Raw genomic sequence first — 24,067 nt, 5'->3', positions numbered from 1 at the left:
AGCAATATCAGTGGCAATAATTTCTTATTAAATTACTGAGTTCATAAAGTTCTCTCTTATGGTGTTATACTTAATTCTCCTTTGAGCCCTCTGAGAATGAGAAGGGGAAAATATTCACAGGATGTTAACACAAAGCCTAGCAGATGAACCTTCTTAATATTATTTTCTACCCTTTGCAGTCTGATTTAAGTGCAATTGACAGTCAGTAGTAGAGAGCGAAATATATTTTCCACAGTTGAATACTGCATCATTTCATCTTCTTTTCTTCTGGTGTGCTCAGAGTGATTAAAGGTGTATTTCTTGCAGTGGAGTTGATCATTTTTGCAAGCAGAATCTCCTGTTTGGGTGTTGGACACTGAGTTGCTTTGAACCAAATGGAATATGCTCTTGTCCACTTCCCATTATTAATTTGAACTCTCATGATTAATTGGTGACAGCTTCCTACACAGTTAAATAATTTGTGCTGATTTCAGCATCAGTTGTTGAAGGGACTTGCAAAGTTGAACCTAAGATACCTTCTAAGTACTTAGCACAGCATTAACATGCAGGAATGCTAAGTGTGCTTTTAAAAGAATACAGTTTCTTACTTTTACTGAAAGCTCATTTTTGTTTAAAGAAATCAACCCAAGTCTCTTCTGAAAATTTCTGGACATAGTTTTCAGTAGGGAAGTATCTGCCAAATGTAATTTTTCTGGAAGATACTAGCAAGTTTGATACTAGTTATGATGAGTGTGTTTACCTGGAAAGAGTACACTTGAGAGTATCAGTTGGATTGGACATTAGGCAGATGGTCAGCAATCAGAAAATTAATAGAAATAAAACACTTCCATTAGAATAACATAGGAAAGATGTAGAACTGCAATAAGAAGACCTTGAGAGCTACTGAAATGCTTAAGAAGTCTCATTGGTTTTCCTTTGAACTAAAAACTACAGCACTGGGCTACATACAATTTAAGTATCTTGAAAGAAAGTAGCTTTACTGGTTTCTTTTTGGGAAAGGAGGAGGGGAAAGAAAGCTAGATAGACTGATAAAGAATAGGAGTGAACTACCACAGGTTCCTTTACCCCCTCCTATGCAGAATGCAATCCGGCAATAGACAATACACAAAGAGCACATAACACAAAAGCAAATAGAAACTGATTCAAAAATAAATAAGTGAACTTATATACTTTTTCCAAAACAAAATCATGTACTAGAAAAGAAAAATGCCACAGCAACAAGATCAGAGAAAGGAAAAACATAAGTCAATCACTCTATCAGCAAAGAAAAAAAAAAAAAAAAAGAAAAAAAAAGTTAAAATCTAAAAGAACTGAAAAAAAACCCGATGAAAATAAAAAAATACCTTGTTAGAAAACTAATAAAAATACATAAAAATACTTAGAAAGCATACCACATTGATTTCATAACAGTCAACTTACATCAACAAATTGCCCGCATGTTTTTTGGCATGAAAAGAAAAATTTACAAAAGAAAGTTGTGTAAGAATGCTCTTGGACAAGTAGCATTGCCACATTCTTGTAACTTGCTTTTTTTTTTTTTTCGTTGTTGTTTCTTAAAAACTTTTTTAGCAAAATGTTTATTATTTCTTTTTTAATATAATTGTTTTACAACAAAGGGCGATACAGGGAGGCAACAACACATACATCCACACCACATAACATGAAAAGAAAAAAATCTTGCACCTTACCAAATTCAAACTCTTTTTTTTCTTCTGTTTTTGGTTGTAATGTTTTTTGTTATTTTTTAATCTTATGTAAAGTTGTTAGCATATTACACTTGAAAAATCCTGTACATTTTATAGAATTTACTTCTGCTTGTCTGCATATCTATATATACTATGTTTTTTTTGAAAAGCAAAGTTTGTTGCTTTTTTTTTTTTTTGCCTTTTTGGTCAATTTGATATATATTTTTTTAAACATTTTCTTTTTTTCTATAATTTTTGTGTGTGTGTGTTTTAAGGAATGGATGACTGCACATAAAATTTTAACAATGCTAAAGAAAGGGGTGGTGGAGGGGAACTATGGGAAGAAAAAGTGCCTAGGGTGGATGGAGTGGGGTTGTAAAAATCTATGAGTGTACTACACAGGAGATGAAGATGATGGGAGTGAATGTGTAAGTCAGTTGCCATGTCCATGTAAGGGCGGTACGGAGTGATCTAGCAGCATTAGAGCTTCTGGCTGTAAGGAAGGGATGGGCAATATACAAAAACAAATGAGCATATTCATGCCCATCAACAAAAAGAAAGAACAGAACTCTAACATTGACAATCTCACAAACCCTAAGCTGCAACTTCTTCAACATGCAAGTTACAAAAAATTAATAATTATAGTATTAATATTTACATTTTCATCAAATGTTCTCAAATTATAAAACAGTTTAAACTTTTCCCTACTAAAAATAGCAGTAAAAATACATAAACTAATAATAATAATAATAACCAGAGAATAAAACAAACAAACAAACAAAAATCCAACAAAACAAGGAAATAAGTATTATGCATTGGAATTGGAACAACTTCATCTGTAGCTACCTACAGCTTCCATCTCTGAAGTCCATCATACTGATATGAGTACTCTCAGTAATATGAGACAATCATTTCTTGAGCACATCAAATCAATCATTGTTTCAAATGTAATGACCATGTTGGCACACTCCCATCCCCACTCGCAATTTAGATAGCTTTTGCATTCTGATTCTGTGAAGAATCTCAAAAATACAGCTGTGGGATTCTGACAGTGAAGTAGTTCCTTATTTAAAGAGGGAATTAGAGGGAAAAATTGCAGAAAACAATTCATAACTCTTTTGTTTTTGTTTTTCATTATAGATTAGCACAAACCAAATCTAAGATAGATAGAAATTCAACCATTGAAAAGAAATACATCAAACTATAACTATGTAGAGATATACTAAAAAAAAAAGCAAAAATGAAAATGCATTTTGTTCCCAGTAAAAAGGGAGATAAGAACAATTGAGGGGGTTTAAAATTTTATTTTTAAAGAAAAAAAATATTCCACACACTTTCAAAGATGAATGAACTAGATGCACACATTGAAAAGGAACAGACAAAGCAGTCTAGGGGCACTTTCATCACTTGGATATTTATTTTTCCTTGAGAATTTGATTCCTTACCCTTCCCTCCCTCTGTCATTTAAATTTGTTTTCAGTTGTTGGCCAAAACCCCACCACCCTCCAGTGTTGCTTTTTTTTTTAATACATCTTTTATTTATCATCACTTCTTTTTAAAAATAAACATGGAGAGGAAATAAAAAAGAAAAAAAAAAAAAAAAAGGACGTGCAGTCTGGATGTACGTCATAAATAGACATAGAAAAAGATAGAAGAAATTGGCTGAGATCGACAAATGGGTTATATAATAGCTTAATTTTACTGTAGGATGTTAATAATAATGCATGCTTAAAGTAAGTTGCATTTAGGGAAAGTAGAAAAACAGAACAGCAAGCAAGGAGTGGGGTGGGTAAAGGAGAGAGGCTGGTGGGTGGGGAGGGGATCATTCCATGCCTCTCCAGAAAGGGCAAAGCACATTCCAGCGGGTTCTCTGCATTTCTAGGAGAGGTCAGAAGGGGACAAGGGTCTTAAGCCATACAGGGACATACTTGGATAAAATGCTACAACACATAAGAACTCCAGACTCCCAGTCTTATTTTGGACCTTATTGTCTAGTGTATTCCCTTTTTTTTTTTTTCTCCTAGATGGGACTTATTATTCTAAATTCTAATAATCGTGAGTAAAGAGAGAATTAATTCTTATATACATGCTCTATTGTGCTGGAAAAGGTGATTGCTGTAGTGCATATTTAGTCACAGTGGTGAGCAGTTTCTCAGACATGCTGTTCATGGCTACTGCTGGGAGCCCACTGCTGCTAATAGGATATCAGAATCTAGGTCAACTGAGCCACTTACCAAGGTAAGTATCAGTTTGGTATGAACTGTCTGAAGGAACAAATTTGTTAATGGTATGACAACTCAAAATTGCAAACTATACAGTTAGTAGTATTTGGTACTAAGTCCACATGATTTTGGGTGAACAAACCTTCTAAAGTTACCATTAAGACCAAGTGATCAGTTGCTTCCATGATACAAGGGAATTTACAGTTCAAGAAGATACTGCTACCCAGTCTTATCTGACACTTACTTGAACTCAGTTTCCTAGACTGGTCATCAGGTTCCTTTCAGTTCTCCCATCTGACGTACCTATTTACTTTGTACAAAAATCATCATGAAAGCAGAGTCCTTCTAAAAAGAAACTCATGGTCCTAGTAAAACAGTCAGTTTTTCTTGATGTTTTAGGAAAAGCCAAACATTTGGACCCTGTTCACGCCGAATCTCTCAAGGAGATGGGAAAAATGTGCTGAATGCTCTGTACATACATTTCCTTCAGGAATACTCATGTGATCACTCCGCTGTCAATCTTAAAGGCCACGCTACCACCAGTCAGTGGAAGTGGGTGGCTATCTTGAGTTTGAAATATCTGGAAAAAATGAGGCTATCTACCCTGTAAAAATGGTCAGTGGTACTTTCCTTTAAACTTGGTAGTAACAAACAGGATGTTTCAGTACCTATTAACATGAAGGGAAAAAATACCTCTAAAACAGATGAGAGATCAGTATTAATTCTGAGGAAAGTGAAATAAGAATAAATAACATAAAAAATAAATAGCCCAGTTACTGAGAAGTGTCCAGTTCTGAGAGGAATTGTATGAGAATACCCTTAATTCCTACTTAGAAGTACTGAGGTTGTGCTGAACACCAGCACAGCTGGAATGTACTATGCCTGTGCTGGAAGACTGCACTGGAACTATCTACTGCATCCTCTGGTAAGCATGTTAAGAAGGGAAGGAGTTCAACCAAAGAAGAGAAAACCTGGTCAAGGCAGTCTCAGGGACAGAACATGCAGGTTATAGGAAGCAAAACATTGGACTACATACTTTTTTGGATCTATTTGTGCATCAGAAAAGACTGGGTACACAGACCTCAGTGGGGATTTTTATTCGGTCAGATTTCAAAGTCAGTGTCCCTGGACACCACTTCCTACCAGGATTCTCGGCCTCTGGTTTAACTATACTTAGGAAGTTTCACAAAGGGCATTTATGCTTTGAATTTTAATCAGTATTTGTCATGATTTGCAGCTGGATTTTCAGAACAGTGAAATATCTCCCTTCGGCATATTAGAACTGAATGCCTTCTCCTTGATGCAAAACAGACTGTAAAGCATGGAGTATGGTTGCCAACTGTGCAGGCTATGTCAGTCCACTTAAGCAAATACTTATGCCCTATCTGATGATAAATGCCTAACTCATTGCATGAGGGACTGAAAAAGCCTTCTACTGCCTAATAGATCAAAAGAAGTAAAGAACCACAATTAGAACCAGAGACACTTAAAGAGATGACAAGATTTTGGAAAGGAAATCTTCATGTTTGTCAGACTCAAAAGAAGATTTGAACAATGTTAAGCAATTTTTTCCCACTTGGTCAGTACATAAACTCTTGAACAGAAACATGGTGTTTTGGAAAATGTGGGTCCAGCATTTACTGCTGAACACAGAAGAAAACTTCTCATGTCCTTTCAAAACTCTAGCACTTAATAGCCCAAAGTAGATGTTCTAATTTGAAAACAGAGTGCCAAGTGTCCCCACATGAAGCCACACAGAGAATAATTCATTACTTAACATCTAGCAAATTATTCCTCAGAAACCAAAGGTTAAAAAGTAGAACCAATACAGCACATTTGTATTTTCAGACTTTCAAGAGTTACAGGCCTCTTATAAGGCTTGGGCCAAGACAGCAGAATTTTTCAAATGAAAAATTCCATGTTCAAAAAAGTTAAGTATTTTTGTAACAAGTCTCTTGTTCAGCAGATTTAATTACACAATTGTTTTCTCACATTTTTTTCTCAAGCTGCATTTTCAAAAGCTACTGGTGAAGGTAACAATATTACCCTGTGTATTTCACATCAAGACTATAGATATAAACTAGGATCTTGGGCTGTATTACTGTCTCTGAGTTCAGGCTGACCTCTGAGTCTGCCACTGTCCTCAGGCTCCATCCATCTGATGGATGAAAAACACCAGTACCAGATGCTTCTTCTTACCTAGTTGTCCAGCAGTACTGTCAATGCCTAGGATTCTCTACTGACCTATGAGCACAGAATTATATTATCAAAAGTCCCTACTTATTTGAGATATTTTTCTGTCCATAATTTTATATGCAAAAAATTGCAAAACTAGGACGAAGAGCATGCATTTCACCACAGGTCTTCCAAACAGTTGTTAACTTTGAGATCTTTCTTTCTGTATCAGGCAGCACCCTCTTGGGGTCATTTAGAGCCATTCGCTTGGGCAAGGATTCTAATGACATACTTTTAAGTAGCCAATACTGTGAAAATATGAGTGAAAATAAAAGTTTTTCTGGACTGTAAATGTTCATTTTTTTTTTCTGTAAAAATTTTACTTACAAAATAGCAAGAAGGGCATTATTAGCTATGCATCTGCTTTTAATCTCAGGATGTGTTGGCAGTATTTTCTCCTCTGGCTATAATATAGTAAAAATATATGTAAAATAAATAGATAAGAGACAAAAATAACCCTGCAAAATTCTGCAGTTCACGTATACGTCTGTACACCAAGGAAGAGAAGAATCTTCCCAATTTTCAAATATTTCTCTGTAAAAGAAATACATACACACAGACTAAGAGACCAGCTGAGAACAAACTACGGCTATTTAGAAAATTAGTCAGTTTGTTGTATCATTTCCCTTTCACCAGCCATTTTTACTAGCAAAAACCTCCCTCACCCTGAGCCTATGGGTATAGATGAAGCTACTAAAATAAGAAAGGTAATGTATGTTAAGAGAAAGTCTACATAGGCACCACTGATGAAGTGCCACACACCATCCTGTTTGATTTTGTGAGTAAAAATTAATTAATGTGGCTTCTTTTATAGCAATGAGGAACTACAAATATATCAAATATGAAAACACAGGTATCAGAAGCTACGGAAATCAGAGGGCTAAACTGCCACAGCTCTTTGAGGTAAAGAATTTTTCAGGTGTTTACTGTAAGCTTATTATCTTTCCACATTCTGAACCAAAGAGTATTTTGATGCTTCCAGAGCTAAGGAGCTCATCCAATATCACTGGCCTGAATGCATTCTTTCTACATAACTCTACTCAACCTTCTCCACTCCTTCTCCTCCGCTCCTCCACTGCCTTCTCCACTCAGAAGTGTCTGAGTGCTTTTTTGAAAGCCTGAAAATTGACATTTATAATGAGCAACACTTTTCTATGTAAAGCTAAACTTATTTAGTTCTGAAAGTTACACACCAGGGAAAGAGTCTTTCTAAATCCTGAGGGATTTTACAACCACAAACCAAATTCTCATACTACCAAATTCAGTAGCAGAACTCTGTCCAGTAATCTGAGTCAGAGCAGCAACAGTTCACTGTCTAGTACTTAAATCCTTGTAGCATGTTTCCTGTGTATTTATGGCATCTTAAAATGACTATATGTTTTTGTTTACCTACAGACAGAAAACAGCACAGGAATCTCAGTGTCTCTTCCTTTCTTCAGCGTACACAACTGGACAAAATCCTAAAGAATGCTAAGGAAAAAATGTTTAACTAAATGCCAGCTTCTGCAATTACAATGAATTAGAGAAAAGGTACTAGAAAATTTTGACCTGCTATTCTCCTCACTTGGACTCCAGAACTGAGGATAAGCCATTCAGTCTCCTCAGCCAAGTACAGCTCAAAATGCCCCTCATAATCAATACAAGAATTGTCCCACAATCAAACTTAGAGGCTAAACTGAATTTCCCATTATCAATAAAAGGAAGTAATACAGGTTACACTAAGTCTATGTATAAAACCTTGTTACCTGTGGAAGAAAAAGGTTACCTTAGTATTGCTCCGAGACTGCTACTGATGAGAAGACCACTACCAACCAAACTGCTTAAAGGTTCTACCAAATGCAAAAAACATAGGTAGAAAACATAGGTAGAATTGCTGATATAAAGTAGATACTATTAAAGTCACAACTCTTCCTCCAAAAAGCTAAAGAAGGGAATGTCAACATTCTGAGCAGCATGTTAGTTGGTGTTCTCTCACATCAGTTCATAGAATGTGAGATGCTCTTTCCTTTTGATTGTACTAATGTTTAAAATCACCAGAATCCCCTTGAGACCTCAAGTAGGAATACTTGGAGACAGAATAGCAATGATTAATAATCCATGCTTTGAAGTCAGTTTTACCAGGCAGTACTTCTCATTGCATTAAAATACAATGGTGTTAACTCTAGTATAAACTAACTCTGAAACACTGCAGGGGAGCCCTTTGTAAAGAAGCTTTCAACATGTGAGCTAGTTCTGTCTATCATCTCGAAAAGACAAGAGCGGATACTACTGTGATCCAGGCATTTTGGGATGGAATTTTGGCAGAATTTTTTGTTTGTTTGTTTTTATGGGTAAGTTTAGTACTAGCTGGGAAATGCAGGAGCATGAGGAGAGATTTGTTTTTGCAAATTTCTTTTTTGAAAGTTCAAGATTACAGTGGTGAAAGGCTGCTGCAGGCAAGTTTGAGTCCTCTTTTTCTACACAGTGAACAACTGGAATAAACTCTGCAGTGATTCAGGAGCCAAAGCTTTAAGCTGTTTATCAGAGATTGCATTATAGAAAGAAAGTGGCTGGGAAGCGTGTTTGCATTGTTTGCACAACAGATTGGATTAGAAGAGAAATATGTTGTTGCAAAAGTTAACCTTATTTAATATTGATTATAATGATCCTATGTGGGCATACTTCAGAAGGATGTTAAAGATAGTATGTACATGAATAAAGTAGAGGAGCTGGACACCACAGACACTAAGGTCTTTTTGAACAAAAGTATGACTAACTTCTGCTGCTGATCAATTCTACTCACCAGTAAGCTAGGTGGGTTGGACATCTCCTCTCCCTTATCTGTACACCATGATAAGGTAAAATATATCCCACTCTCACAAATGTTTATTTGTTCTCTTTCTATCTAGAAATAATTTGGCTTTTTTTTCATAAAGCAGCTAATATTCCTAGGCTGTTGCTGGTCAGATTGCTCTTGAATCACTATTTCAAGGGATATATAGTTACACACTTGATTGTATTCACCATTTGGCTTACTGCATTGCCTGAAATATTTACATTTCAATTTTAAGGTTATTGTTAGGAAATTAGCTAAAAGAAGACTTTGCAGAGCTATTAACCATCATGTCTCAGCTGCACGGTTCTGCAATTCACAGGGGCATAACAGTCATGAATACCTGTGGAATGAAAGTTAACTGCAAGCCAAGTCTAATAGTATGGAATGTTAATTAATAGAAGCTAAAAACAAACAAACAAACAAAAAAAAAAAACAAAAACCAACACAAAGAAAATCCCTTATCATATTCAGCTTTCCTCTGCTATGAAATAAGATATTTTACCATTAGATTGTAATAGGAAAGTCTATTACTTTCTCATAGACTCTAATTTCTTTTATCTGTATGAGGTACAAAATTTTCTGCTGGAGAATTTTTTTTGCTGATGAATTTATAATTCTTATTCATATTCTTACTGCAAGTGATGGTCTTCAGCACAATGAGAACAGAGACAGAATGGGAAGTGTTATGTTAAAAGAACAAACACTTAATTTGGGTAATTCTGCTATTGGCAAAACCTACAAATTTAAACTTTGTGAATGAATTAAAAAGCTATTTAAATACTTACCACAGTGCCTTGAGGTTTACTGGCATATTATGGTATTTGAAGTTAGAAGAAAAGTTTCACAATGTAAGACTCATTATAAAAATCTGGGCCTGCTTGTCTAGTTCTTTGCCTTTTGAAAAACAGTGCTAAACATGGACAGGCACATGGACCAACAGCGTTCTGAAGGAGAGTTGGCAATCTTACCATTTATGCCCAGTGCCTGAACAATGCATACTGTGCTTTAATTGTAAATGTAAGGGCTTATTTCTACTACCTTCCACTGTAGTGAGTTATTCATCAAAATGGAACCATGTCAGAAGCCAAATACTCAACTGCTTGCTTTCAATGACATGTTAAACAGATGCATGCAAAAGACTCTCTCCTCAATATTCAATTATGGTGCCTCATTCCTAAATATGTGAATGCCCCATGCTTTGAAAATGTTGTCTTTGGCTTTTTATTGGCTAATTATTGTATGCAAGAAACTCCGAGCCTCCATTGCCACACTGCAACTCCATCTCAATTTCATATTATTACCTTATTTAAATTTCAGGTGATTTAGTAGTGGTAACATCAGCAGAAAAACAGGGAAAAAGGGAACTAATGCACAATTGAAATATATAACTACAAAGAAAGGGAAGAATTCAGCACAAATGTACATGGCTTTGGAATAAGATGAAAGCTGCATGTGTTCTGTCTTCATAGGAATGGAGATAGTGCACAGGGTTAACTGGAGAAGAACTTCAAGCTCTTTGACAGCTTTATCTTCCCCCCCCCCCCCCCCCCTTTTTTTTTTAAAAAAAAAAAAAAAAGAAAAAAAAAAAGCAATCCACTTTGAAAATTCTGCCATGGGGTTCCATGCTTATTATATCTCAGTGGATGCATTTTCAACTTAAAAAGTATTTCATCTATTTGCAGCTTTAAAGATACTCTTCATACCAAGTCTCTGCCAACTCAGTTTTGGGATCTGAGCATCAGGTTCAGGTCTCCCATCATCACTACTCATAACTAAAGACTGTAGGTCAAAGTGTGCCCTCAACAGCCTCAGAGCTACCCTATTGCCTTCAGTAGTTTTAAAGAAATATTACTGACTGAACTTGCAAATTGAATGTATGTAAGTTACTCCACCAATGCACCAATGAAGTGAGAAACAGACTGGAACCTAGCTTCAATCCTAGTGCCTCGTGGGCTCTGCTGGAACCAGAAGGATACAAAACTACTAAAGTGGGTGGAGCAGACTCTAAAAGCAAGCATTCATGTCAGTGAAGGAGAGAAAAGACTTTAATTGTTTGCTTATCGATAGCACTCAGTTATAGCCACAAGTGAAATAGCAACTTTTCATTACAAAAACCCGTATTTGTTAAAGCAAAAAGAATAATTTCTTTTCAGAAATATTTTCTCCTCTTTTGCAAATGCAATCTTTCTTTTCTTTTAACATCAGTAATACAATTTCCTCCTTCATCCTCTGTTACATATCCTACAAATCCTCCATGCATCTGTCAAACTTTCTGTGTACTTCCCAACTAAAGCTTATTAGTGAATCACCAAAGAAAGCACCTTTCTAAATTCTCTGATTTCAGTAACTATAAAGTCATGACAACAGTATTCATCCTCCTCACTAAAGGTCTATTCTGATTTTTCAGTAACTGCAAAATATTTCAGTCTGAGATAAACAATGCAACTGTACTAACTGTACGTTTCTGGTTTAACACAATACCAGCCATTCTGGTTGGAGTGTTCTGTAAGATCTGACTGAGACAATCCAAAACATTATCAAGAGCAGAAATGAAAAGGGAAGTTGCAGTGGCTTACTTCAAAGACAGTTCATACTTCCAAAAAAAAAAAAGAGCAGGCTTCATCTCTGCTCTCTTTCAGAATGTTAATAAGTAGAATATAAATGTGCCAACTGGGCTCAAAAAAATTAAACGGAAGTCAGAAGCTTCCTGATCTCAGAAAATCAACAGGCATGTCCTATGTATTAAAGCCACATAGAATAAAGTAGAGCATTGTAATAAAATACAGTAAAAATGTGGATGATATGCACCTCATAAGAACAAGCTGAAGTAGTCAACAACTGAACTTTTAATGCTTTGGCTATAGCCCTTCCTGTATGTCACACCATATAGAAATAGTTTGTTTTCATACCCTGATTTGAATCTGGATTTCTTTTTTTCCCCCCCACAATACCTATAGCAACTCAGCTAAATACTTTCTACTTTCATTAATCTCTGTAAAAATGGAATGTACTCAATGTTTCACAAGATCAGACTGCCAGATTTTCCAGCCATGTAGCTAATGCAATTAGTGATTATGCATGCAGGTGCATACATATAGGAATTTACACACAATTTTATTTTTATTTACTTTTTCTTAAACCACAAAAATATTTAATTTGCATCCAGATTCCAAACTGGAATCTGGATCAAATGCTGACTACTTTGTTTTCCACAACAAAATCAACATGACTTTCCTAATCACTCTGGACAAAAGGCATGGAAAAGATTTTTAAACAAGTAAGGAATGCAGTGAAGAAGTTCTGCTCTTGGTATTTTACACTTATTATCTAACTTAATTTCTCTGGAATTCTTTCTGCAGACAGATTTTTTTTTTTTTTTTTTTTTTTTTTTCAATACAGGAAATGAATTTCACAATTCATTTCTTTAGATCTGATATTCAGGTCTGGTAAACTAACCTACAACTGAAACTTAAGAGACTCACCTGCTACAGTTTTACTCTGATGACAGTGATTCTATGCATTATTGCTAACTTCCACTGGCATTTAGGTAGAGCAAGTGTATAGTTTCTTACAGTATGCTCACAGACCTGACATATGACATACAGTCCATCTCCTAGGGACCAATACAGAATATTACCAGCACTCTGTTTTGGAAGCTATTTGCTAGAAATATCTGAAATCGGTCACTGTATTCTGAAACTAATGAATGATTCTTTTTCTATCTATGCTTATATACATATATCTGTATATAGTAAATATGTATTTGTATATATTTATACATACATGTGTATACTTTCCTTAATTCTTATTTCCAGCCTCTTTCCCAGAGCTCCAGTCAGAGACGTAGAGCTCAGATTTCTTAGATTTTATAAAAGGAAGCTGAATTCGTCATCCCTTAATCCTCCATTGCAGAGAATCTCCTTCCTTCAAGCCAGACTCTATGTTTATTAAGCTTTCTAACTATTTTCTGAATTCGGGTGTATAAGCAGAGGCTTCACTGTAATGGAGCAGAGAGATAACAGTGCCTCTTTACATGGCTTTGTCACTGCTACCCCTGAAATGATATATACAGCTCTATGCATTTCATTACTGGAAAAGAACAGCACAAGACAAACCGAAAGAGAAAACTGATAAAGAAGTGCTGTTCAGCAAGGAACAATGATCATTGCTCTAAGCTCATGTCTGAAATCTTTAGCTTGACTGTAGATAGTTCATTTGTCTTATTCTGCATTTGCTAAAATCTCTTTTGTATAAGAAAATTAATGTAATGTGACATACCACAGTAAAAGCTGTCATTGCCTGAACATGACTGGATCCACAGAAAAATGACCTCCTGGACTGTGTATCTGACAGAAGGTTTAAGGAATCTGTAGGATCAAACTGCAACCTTTGTTTAAAAATGAAGGAGAGATTAACTGAGGTTTGAATGCAAAAGAAGAATTAAGACTCCAAGGTCTTATTTCAAGTCCTGTCATTCATACAGTCCTTAAGGGCTTGGTCCACAAAAGTACTGACTGTCTCTTGTCAGCGTATAAATCTAAAATTTAGAGTTCTGAATATCTAATATCCACAAAGCTCCTTTCACATGCTGGATAAAATATGGCAATAAAGCTACAAGAGATTGGACATCCAACATGCAACTGTTCCTGGGATCCAGCTGCTGAAATATTTCTTAAACATGTAAATGGCATCAGAAATCAAAACACTAAAAATACAAGAAAGAAAATAATTGCTTTTATGGGAATTCTGAGGCAAAAACAGTAGGTAGCAACACTTACTGATATTCCAGCATAAACCTGGGCCTTCACAAAATGTGTTTTTCAAAGATGCTCAGATGCCTGTTGCCTCAATTGGTACTCAACTCCTTCAATCCATGAGTATAAATTAGTAAGTATAAAAAAGCTAAGAAAATTTGACATGGAAAAACAAAACTGCTCTAGTTGCATAGGACGCTGTAAACATTTCTGTGTGAAGACAGTTTTCTCACACCAGGAACTCCGAGCCAGGCAGCTCATAAGAATTTCTTAAGCTATCTATATGAATTAGCAGCTTGTGTTTAGACAACTGCCACCTACCAGACAGGCCAACAGAAAACTTGCAACATGCCATGAGGAAGGCAAGGTCAACTCAGAGGAAAAGGAAAAAATCTCCAGAAGAATAAATGAAGTAGAGATACTTGATACTCGTTTCTCCTAAGCTAACACTTTGTTTGTCATAGAAAGCACTACCTGAACCCACATTCTTCAGCAGAGAAGTGTTTAAATACCTTGAAAAAATGCAGGAAAACAAGCTATCTTTTCATGTTTCCTCACTTGTGAGGTATAGAGAAAGCATTACCATGAACAAGTGAGCTAGACACACAAATGAGTGTTTTAATCTTTAAACAACCCTGCTATTAGAATAGAGGTGCTCCAGGCATAACATTTGCAGTTTGTTTCACCAGCTGCTTCTAAAAATATCGCATTAGTGAATACTTTTTTTTTTTTCCCTCTCCCTCCAAAATCATTTTTGTTTGAATTTCCAGGGGAAAAATGATAGATATAAAAAACAACATATGCTGGAAAGATCACACAGCTTCGGGGATGGACTTTTACCATTGCTATTCAAATCATGACAAGCTATGAATGAAACAGCTAAAATCTACTGGCCTGACTTCTTTGATAAATTTAATCAAAGGATTTATTCTTCTAAAACAATTGGTAGAGAACAAGTGACAGATGTTTCCTATGGGTAAAAGAATGTTTTAATATTCTAGAGATCCTAACAGGGGACAAAGGAAGTTAAAAAAACTGAAAAGAATTTGTAAAAAACATCCTAAGTCAGTCAGTGGTGAAGGTTATTTGTCATATTTTAGACATGACAAAAAAGAGACAAGTATACTGAAATCCTCGCATAATCCATGTGACTACATATTTATAGGATACTGGATACTACTGGGCACTCATCAGTGAAGTGACTGTGTCCTGATACATGCAGATGTAGACATGTCAATTACAAAGATCCATGAAAGGAAGGCATTACAGATTTGGAAATCTACACCACAGTTACGGAGTTAGAACCAAAAAACCCCTTACATTGTTTCCATTTAATTTTGGGTAGTTTGTCACTATACTGTTTATTTTCCAGTTAACTCACAGTTCTGAAAATCATAGAGAGAATGTATTGTACAGCAATATACATATACAGATATCTTTTGTGAATTGTTTTGAGATTAAAACATGAAAAGGTTTCTTTTGCAATGAGATACTTTGTTTGAATGCAACATTATTTTTTAAAATTCCTTTGAAAATAATTTCAAATTTTAATCTTTTAATTAATTTTATTAAATTTAATACCTTTTTCATCTTAGAAGTCACATCATTTTCCTCATTTGAATTCTGAGTAAACTAGATGGTGGTTGCACAGTATTTTGTCAACATCAAATCTTCACGATTCACCAAAAAAAGAATTAGGGAAATACTTTTTTAACTACTTTTCTGGTCTTTGCACTCCATTTGGCTTTATATGATATGTTTAAACATGGAAGTAAACAACTTCAGGGGAACCAAAAAATCTCTCAAAGCTCAAAAGTCATTAATCATTTCATGCTCAGAGCTCAATCACTCTACAGCTATAGTGCACAGGTCATGGTGTTTTGTTCACGGGAGTCAACCCAGCAAAGCCCATCCTTCAGCTGCTAGAATAAGAATAAACCTGGTACTATGCCCAACACACAGTAAAAAAACAAACAAACAAACAAAAACAACCCTTTTTTTTTTCCTTTTGATACCTACCTTAACTAGTTTCAAAGCTATTTTTTGCTCTTTTTCTGCATCAGATGTAAAATTTAGGGAGCCCTTAAGATTTTAGTATAGAAAGCAGTAATCTCTAAAACTGGTATCTAAACTTACTCATACTCATTTCAGTACCAGGGGAGAAAGCAATATTGACATCCATTAGGAAGCACATACATAAAACAAAAAACTATTAAGATCAAAATTGCTTTGCATGTCTTTTCTCTGGCAAAAACAGAACTGTTCCCCCTTTTAAATGCTTCTGTCATTCATTCTTTTCATATTGACACAGACCTAAAATTAGTGAAGGCTCAAAAGCGTTGGAATTTTCTTGTTGCTCAAAAAGAAGCCAGTTTTGAAATTTTGTATGCTTGGCAGTACAACAATTGTAGTTCCTACTGAATGCCAAAAGAGAAGCTGATGATCCTTAGCACACCACCCCAGGGAACCAAATAACTTCAGCTTTCCTGAGACTCAGCAGAAGTGCAACAATGAATCCTACTGTATGAACAATTTATAAGCTTTTAGTAATATATTTATTAATGCAATTAAAAATGTAGAATGAAATATTTTGTCAAATTAGTGGATATTTGAGAAAGAAGTCAAGTCAGAGTAATTTTAATTTCTTTGCTTCCGTCCCTGATTTCAAAACCAGCATGATCTTTGTCTTCTACTTCTCACATTTGAGATAAGAAAGTACTGACACTTTGTATCACTCAAGAACTGGGATTCTCAACTATTTACAGATTAAATAAAGCACTGTTTTCTAGTTCTTGTGATTAATAAACTGGAAGTGAAACAAAGAGGCAGAATGAAGACAAGGTAATAAGCCTTTTGAACTAATTATAAACTTGTGATCTACTTGGGTTATAAATGGAAGTAGATTAGGTTTTCCTGCTCTGCTGAGATATCATTCCAGTTCTTGCTGTTCATGTGAACATCAATACTTCTAGGCTTCTAATGCAAAGGGCACCTTCAAGTCTAGGCATAATGACCAAAAGAAATACATGATAAAAGCCTTAAGGAGCAAAAACGTATTTCTGCCTATAGTATCAGTAAATATTCAGACTGTTTTCTCTTTAACAGAATGCTTCCGTAAACTCATAAATATTCACAAATATTATTTATCTTCCAGAAACCAGATAGCTCCTTCTGGTCTAAAGCTAATGAATCAGTTGCTAAGGACATCTAAGGGTCTAAATACACATACATTTGCCTTTGAGGCAAAATCTCTTCCTGAGTCATGTACTACCTTTTCTCTTTCACTGAATTTGTCGTTGCCTATTTTTTCTTTCTTTCCAATATATTTTATGAAGCTGAAAATCAAAGCTAACAGGGACAAAAAGCAAGTCCCAGCAGGTTGAAAATATCATATCTTAGTATTTTAGACATGTGTCAGCTTGATAACATAGGCACAGCACTAGAAGGACTGCCAGAATGTGACAGTGCACATGGCTTTGAGTTTAGAGAACACGCTTATAAAAAAGTCTGGAAGGCAGCAAGGGCAAGGTAGCCAGACTGTAGGTTTGATCCTGATCTCTTCCTGATCTTAGATAGAAAAGCAGGGATGCTTACACCAGCTAAATCAGACCAGAGAAACTGTGAAGCTTTTGAAGCAAATTTCTGACTGGGATGCAAATTCAAATATGGAAGTTCTGATAGAAAAGATCTGTATACTGCATAGTCTACTCATTATATTAACTTATGCAGCCTGAACGTGGTTCATTCCAATTGTAATTTCTAGAGGAAAAAGTGATATTTATTGAAAATGATACCATGCTGATAATCCCTGATCTGGAAATATTTGACTTTTGTTTTTCTCACTTGCTTCCCTCAGTTCAGCATTTCAGAGAATTCCTGTTATTTTTGTAGGTTTTAATCTACTTCATTAAAATATATAGTAATGTCATTTACCACAGCAATTGAGAATAGTAATAAAAACCTTAACAACGACCTTGTTTTCTTGTACATTCTTGCTAGTTAGCATTACAGTACAATTTTTCTGTATTGCACAGCAACCTGCACCTGAATATCAAAGTAAGTTCATTAAAATATTATGTCACCATCATTCCCTTTATCTCTACTGCATTTAGCTAAGCAGTATTTCATTTACTCTGTCTAGCAGGTAGGCAAATGAGCAACATCAAGAGCAGAGAAGGAACCAACAGCTGAGGGGGAAAAGCATGCCAGAGTTGAGGCTTTTTGTCATGGGCTTTAATACCACAACCCCCAGCCCTCGCCCTTGCACAGTGACAAATGGCACAGAGGATGAGGCCTGCAGCCTGCCCAGAAACAAAAGACAAGATATGAATTATTTAAAAGGCCCCTATAGGCTTCACGGGATAAAAGGGAGCACAACAGGACCTGCAACAGCAACACCCGGACTGGAGGAGCCTGTGGCTCTCTGCAGGTAGTACAGTGGCAACGTGTGGCAAGCAGAAGTGGCCTTTCAGTGGGGCACTGCAGCTCACCCACAGCCCAGAGGTCAGCATCCTGATGATTAACTGATGATCTTCATTAACTCACCACAATGCTCAGATAGGAAGGTTGCTCTGACCTCATTATGCAGACTAAAATTCTGACTGTGATGCACCAGTAACACCTGCCACTTGAGCTAAACTTAAGTCTCTTTCACTATCAGGGTTTAGGAAGCCCGGTTGACTGTTCTGGTCTTTCTGACAGAGGGCAGCATTACACAGAAACATGTGATAGTGGATTCTATTGTAATTTTCTAACACTTGTTCATTCTAAGCAGTTTCCAAGAAAAAAGGTTTTAGATTTGGTATGAATCACAGTTATGGAAAACACACAGAGATCTAAAATATAAATCTAGCAAGTTTTAAATGCTGATTCATTTCCACTGTAATTAATATCACTCAATAATGTCTCTCAGATTATATATAAGTTAAGAAAAGCAAAGAAGCCTAAGATGATTGGCTCTTACTGATGAAAGAAAAGCTGTCTATCTTCTTTATATTCCCATGCAAGTACAGCACATATATATCTTGGGAAGTTAAATGAAATAATTCCATGTTTGAGATATGAACACATTCTATCACCTCCATCTTTTGCTAACACTATTATTAAATAGGTAAGCCTTATATTGTGAGGAATGTTCACAAATTTTGTCATCTTATCTCTGCTGCAGAACAAATTAATTAATTAGTGTAAAATCAAACTAAATTCTAGCTAGGCAAAAGGTACAGGTGAGGATGCTTTTTGTGATGTCTTGCACATCATCTACAAGGCTTCTAGCTGCTTCTTTCCCCATTGAGCTCATGCCCATCCCAATGCTATTTGATATAACCTCACATTCTAACATGGCTGCAGGAACAGAATTAAGGATACTGGGGAATGCATCATTGTATAAGCCAAAGGATGCTTTTTTTTTTTTTTTTTTTTCCTAAAAAGGGTTCCAAGTCTAAGCAGACACCATAAAAGTCAGCTTATCTTTTATTCTGCCTTACACATTACCACACACCTTTCCAGACTTGTCTTCAGCTTACAAATGCTAACAGCAGCAACCTAGTTTTTACCAGCATTGATATGGAGGAGATACCACAGAGTTACAAAGGAGAGGCTGAGCCTATAAAGATACACCATTTTTAGAATCTTAAGTACATCCTAGGTTTTCGTATCCTAACTACAAGTGAATTACAAATGATGGATTTTAGAAATACATTCACAGTGATATTCCACTCCCATGACTGTCTTTTAGGAAAAAATCCACAAACTTCTATTTAGCATATAGCCTGCACCATGCATAGAGTTTTCTGGCACCTCAAGTACAGGTAACAGGAGTTCTTACCCAATATACCCTGAAAAGCTGGTTGTGTATAAAAAATCACTTTAGTCTTTTGCCATTAAACCATTTATAAGAGTGAAATGGTAAGTGTCTGAAAACCTTCCAGCTGCAAATTTCAACTTTTTTAGGTGAATAAAGGTGAATGAACACCTTGCAATGTCCATTCCAACACCTTGAGCCAGTTCTAACAGCCTAATTCAAAGCTTGTGCCCCTTCGTGGACTCCCTGGGAATGTTGGGAGGAAAGGAAGGGATAGGGAAGAGGGAGAGGAACAATAGTGCTAGGGAGTTGAACACCAGCGTACAAACAGAGAACAGAATCACATAACAACACTGGACCAATGGACTTCAAAACACACTGACAAGACAGATGGACACAGACAAGACATAAGATTGCTACTAAGAAATTTAAAAAAAAAAAAAAAAAAAGAGCAAAAAACCCATAAAATAATAAAGTAGATATACAACATTAAGGCTGCAAGAAACAGCCAGTGGTACTGGCATAACTCTTCCAAAAAGAAATTATTAGAATATAACTGAAAATGAAAATTAAAACGATATCCCCCTAAATCACACGCTATGGACTTGCTTGGTTAGCCTGAATGCGTAGCTCTGATGAAACACGAGATGGCATCATCACAGCCCATGCATGGATTAATGAAGGCCATGGTTAGTTAAACCAGCTAAACTACAGCATGCCACAAAAATGATCTTGCACTGACCCAGAAATAAAAGATACAACAGATACTCTGCATTGCAATAAAATTCTTTTTATGCCATCTGCAGTTTATAGGGTTTTTGTTTTTGTTTTTTTGTTGCTGTTAGAGGACTTTTTCCAGGGAGAACGCTGGGATAAGGGAATTCTGTCTTTTTCATCTGGATACATTTCCTCAAAACTCAATTTGTAAAGAAAAAAATATATAAATAAATAAAAAAGGAGGAAAGGGAAAAGATGGGATAGAGATTTTCAGAAGTTTTAAAAAAGGCAGTGAGAAAAGAGTAGAAAGAAAGAGGGGGTAGGGACCTTCATTCTTTTGCACACAACTTTCTCGGGTTGTCTAAAAATGTGGATTTCTTAAGGATGGCAAGAAAAGATTTTGTTGCCTTTATTAGTTTGCAGATCTATATCTTTTTCTTGAGATGATCAAATCATTGTTTTGTTGTCCAAAATTATAAATCGAATACTATAGCAATGATTTCAAAAATTAAACAAGAGCAGTATGGCACCATTGAGAGCCAAAAAAATGGGAAAGAAATAAAAAAGAAAATAAAATATCAATCACCAAAAATTCATGCGGCACAAGATGAGGTGAAACGACAGAAAATGTTCTTCAAATATATACAATGTATTCACCCATCTATATATACACGGAGTATGTGTGTATATACTGATGGATATACCTGTATAATTTTTTTTTATTCTCCCTGCCCCACCCTACCCAAGGCTAATTGGTAGATGAAACTATCAATTAAAAGTAAACAAATAAATAAAAGGAAGAAAGAAAAAGCTCCAACAAAAAAAGAAATTTACGTGCTTTGTTCATCAAGAAGTAACAGTATCATGCATCTGTCCACACCAGCGGATGCCAGGGTTAGATGAAGGCATGAATTTCTGTGTAAACATGTGATTGGATGACAGGGGCTACTGCTGATATTGGTCATTTAGTACTTTAGTATATACATATATACATATGTACGTATATATACACACACAGTATATAGTGCATATACAGATAAAATATCTTCATAGGTAGGGCCTTTGGAGTGTACGTAGGAGAAAAAGACCAATATACTGAAAACCAAACTCAATTCAAATTCCTAACATAAAAAGAAAATAAAACTTCCTGTAAATTGTCTGCATGATTAGTAAAACCTGTTTGTTTGTTTGTTTGTTTTCCTGGCCATTAGGCTGTAGCTAGGAAATTCCACCAAACAAGTGTTGCTATTACACACTGGCAAGTGCCACAGAGCAAACTCCCTCCTTTGGACTTGTATGTCATTCAGTTGGCATTCAGTCTGGAAGATGAAAAGGCATCTTCTCAGTACACTTTGAGACATGCACCCAATTTTAAAGGGCATTCCTTGTTCACAGCATGAGAAATGGAACAGAACTCCATCTGCTTCACACTTGGAGAGAATAGGGATAACTGAGCACTGAATTTGGAGACAGTGTTTCTCCAAAGAGAGCAGTGAAAATTCCTGGGATGCTTCAAGAAGTTTGAAAAGATCATGGAGGGAAGGAGACAAATCAGCACATTTCTTGGCCTCTTCAGTGCAGGTTTCTCCACTTGCAATACAGTGCTTTGTGAACTACATTAGCTTCATGCAAAGGCTTGAAAGAGAGATTCTGCTTGCTTTCTGCAAACAAATCTGAGATCCTGGATGATTGCAGGTACCTGAATCTCCAGCTTACATGAGTGGGAGCTTGATCATTCTAACCCATAAATCAGAAGCCTGAAATGGATGGCTGCAGGCCAAAAAATTACTGATAGACACCATACCTGAAGGACACACATTTCTTTAGTTTAGGTATATGCTACACAGCACTGTGTAATTTCCAGTACACAGTACTGTACTTTTTGGCCTACTCTATTGATGTGTGCAGTATCTCATGGGAAATGCTTCCTAAACTGCCAGCATTACGATGTATGCAGCCCTCTGGGAAACAAAATACACAGAATAAATTTATCTGGTGGGAAAGTATTCACCTAGGAAATCATCAGTCAGATAGGAGAGAGAAACAGGCAACAAGATTGGAGATGAGATGCAGCCTGCACCAAGCCAGGTAGCTGTGTTTAAGGGCTACCCTTACAGGTCTTTCATTCTCTGACAGCTGACTAGTGATGAAACCACTGACACTGTGTTCAAAAGTTCAAACTCAGTACCCTGGACTCAGCTTTGGGAAATCTTGAGATTTGATCCTCAGATCTTCGGAATATGCCAGAAAAGAGTTCTGTACTCAAATCAGAGCAAAGCACCGTGTTTCTGGCACAGAAACTAGAAAGATTTCAAACGTGTTTTGGGATAAATGACACTTCCCACAGAGGAAAACTGCTCTTTACTGTAAATAAATGTTTCTTCATGGTAGATGAACAGTTGGGTGCCCTTTATATCCCTTACAGTAAGTCATCCTGATGGATCTCAAGATTTAAGGATATCTAGGCTTATCTGTGATAAGATGAATATCACACACTTTTTATCCCTAAAGCTTCAATGACTTCATTATATAAAGACAGAAGGTTTTTGGATTCACTGCTATCATTGCCACCACTCAAAATAATTCCTCATGCACGCACACATGTGCTTAAAGGGTATGCCTGCAAGCTGCATCAGTAAGGACAAGATTCCTGTTGCAGCTCCAGGGCTACAGAAATCCCAGCAGAAAACAATTCTGGAAGCAGGATACAGGCCATAACTGTTGCATATTGGGTAGGTGGTGCCTGCGTGCACCTGGGGTGGAGTCAGGGAGGTCACGAGGGTCTGCCAGGGGTGGTGACCTGTACCACTATATAGGGTTTGTTGCGAGGCATTAAACTTGTACTAACCAGCCTGCTACAGTGAGTGACTTGAGGTAGCCAGGGAAAACCAGAGGGGAGAGGAGTGAAGAAATTACCTCTATTCTATCTTCCTCTAAAAAGATGCAAGTATGAAGATGTGTATCATATGTTTATTGTGATTCGGGGCTTGGATTCAACTGACAATCAGAGTTAAGTGGCAATAAGATCTAGCAAATGATTCTCATAAGATATTAAGCCTCAAAGAGAACATGTTTTTATGTCTTATGAACTATCTTTGAGTGTGTTGAAACCAAATAGACTCTGTAGGGTGCCATCTCTGATCCAGGACCAAGTCCAAAGTAATATATTTAGAACTTTTTATTCTGACTCATATGAATTCTGAACACTTTTGATTTTCAGGGCGGCATCTCAGCCGCCCTTGTCTTGGCTATAGCACAGCAGGATCACAGTGATGTATCTCATATCTCACAGCTGCAACACCAAGTGCAGTAACCTTTGCATTACTGGGCTGTAGCACTGAGGGTGATGGAAGGCCAAGTCCTGGTGTTTGGCAGAAACTCAAGAGCTTTTAAACTACACATTATCAGAGCAACAAAGAGGGGCCTGTGCTGGGTTGAGTCATTTCATTTTCAATTTGCTGTAAAAGCGATCGGGCAAGCCAGAAGGCAGTGTAAAATACACTGACCTGTCAACCGAACAGGAGGAAGCAACTTCAAATGGGTCCAATTAAGAAAAAAACAACAGCAACAGACTCTCACCCCAGAAAATACAGGCAAAATGATCTGGCTCTTTTCTTTGCTCATTGTATATACATTTAAGTAGCAGACCTTGGCATATTGCCAGAATCCTGACTTGGTTGTTGAAGTAGAAAGGCAAATGTTAACTGCTCAGCCAAGCCAGCACCACTGGATTTTTATAAGCCGGCTCAGATTGCTTTAGTGCTCTCCTGAGGCACAGGCTGTGGGAGTGCTTCATTATCAAGTGCAATGCAGACACTGTTCTGCAATCCCTGCAT

At 36.4% G+C, this 24,067-nt stretch overlaps 1 protein-coding gene across 42 annotated transcripts in view; it reads right to left on the bottom strand.

The window, feature by feature from the left end:
* Positions 1-24,067, bottom strand: part of NRXN3 (neurexin 3) — an 887,795-nt gene that overhangs the window by 8,954 nt on the left and 854,774 nt on the right. For 9 of the 42 annotated variants that reach the window (XR_014946731.1, XR_014946732.1, XR_014946734.1 and 6 more), the window contains one exon: positions 1,420-2,178. The exons of the other annotated variants lie outside the window; for them this stretch is intronic. The gene's annotated coding sequence lies outside the window, so the exon portion shown is untranslated. The remainder of the gene's footprint in view (positions 1-1,419; positions 2,179-24,067) is intronic. 42 annotated transcript variants of the gene reach the window in all.

The sequence above is a fragment of the Coturnix japonica genome, chromosome 5 (assembly GCF_054131305.1).
Source record: "Coturnix japonica strain WE chromosome 5, WE-NBRP24, whole genome shotgun sequence".
Classification (NCBI taxonomy): Eukaryota; Metazoa; Chordata; class Aves; order Galliformes; family Phasianidae; genus Coturnix; species Coturnix japonica.
Note: the sequence above shows the minus strand (reverse complement) of the source record. Positions and strands in the feature narration are given on the sequence as shown.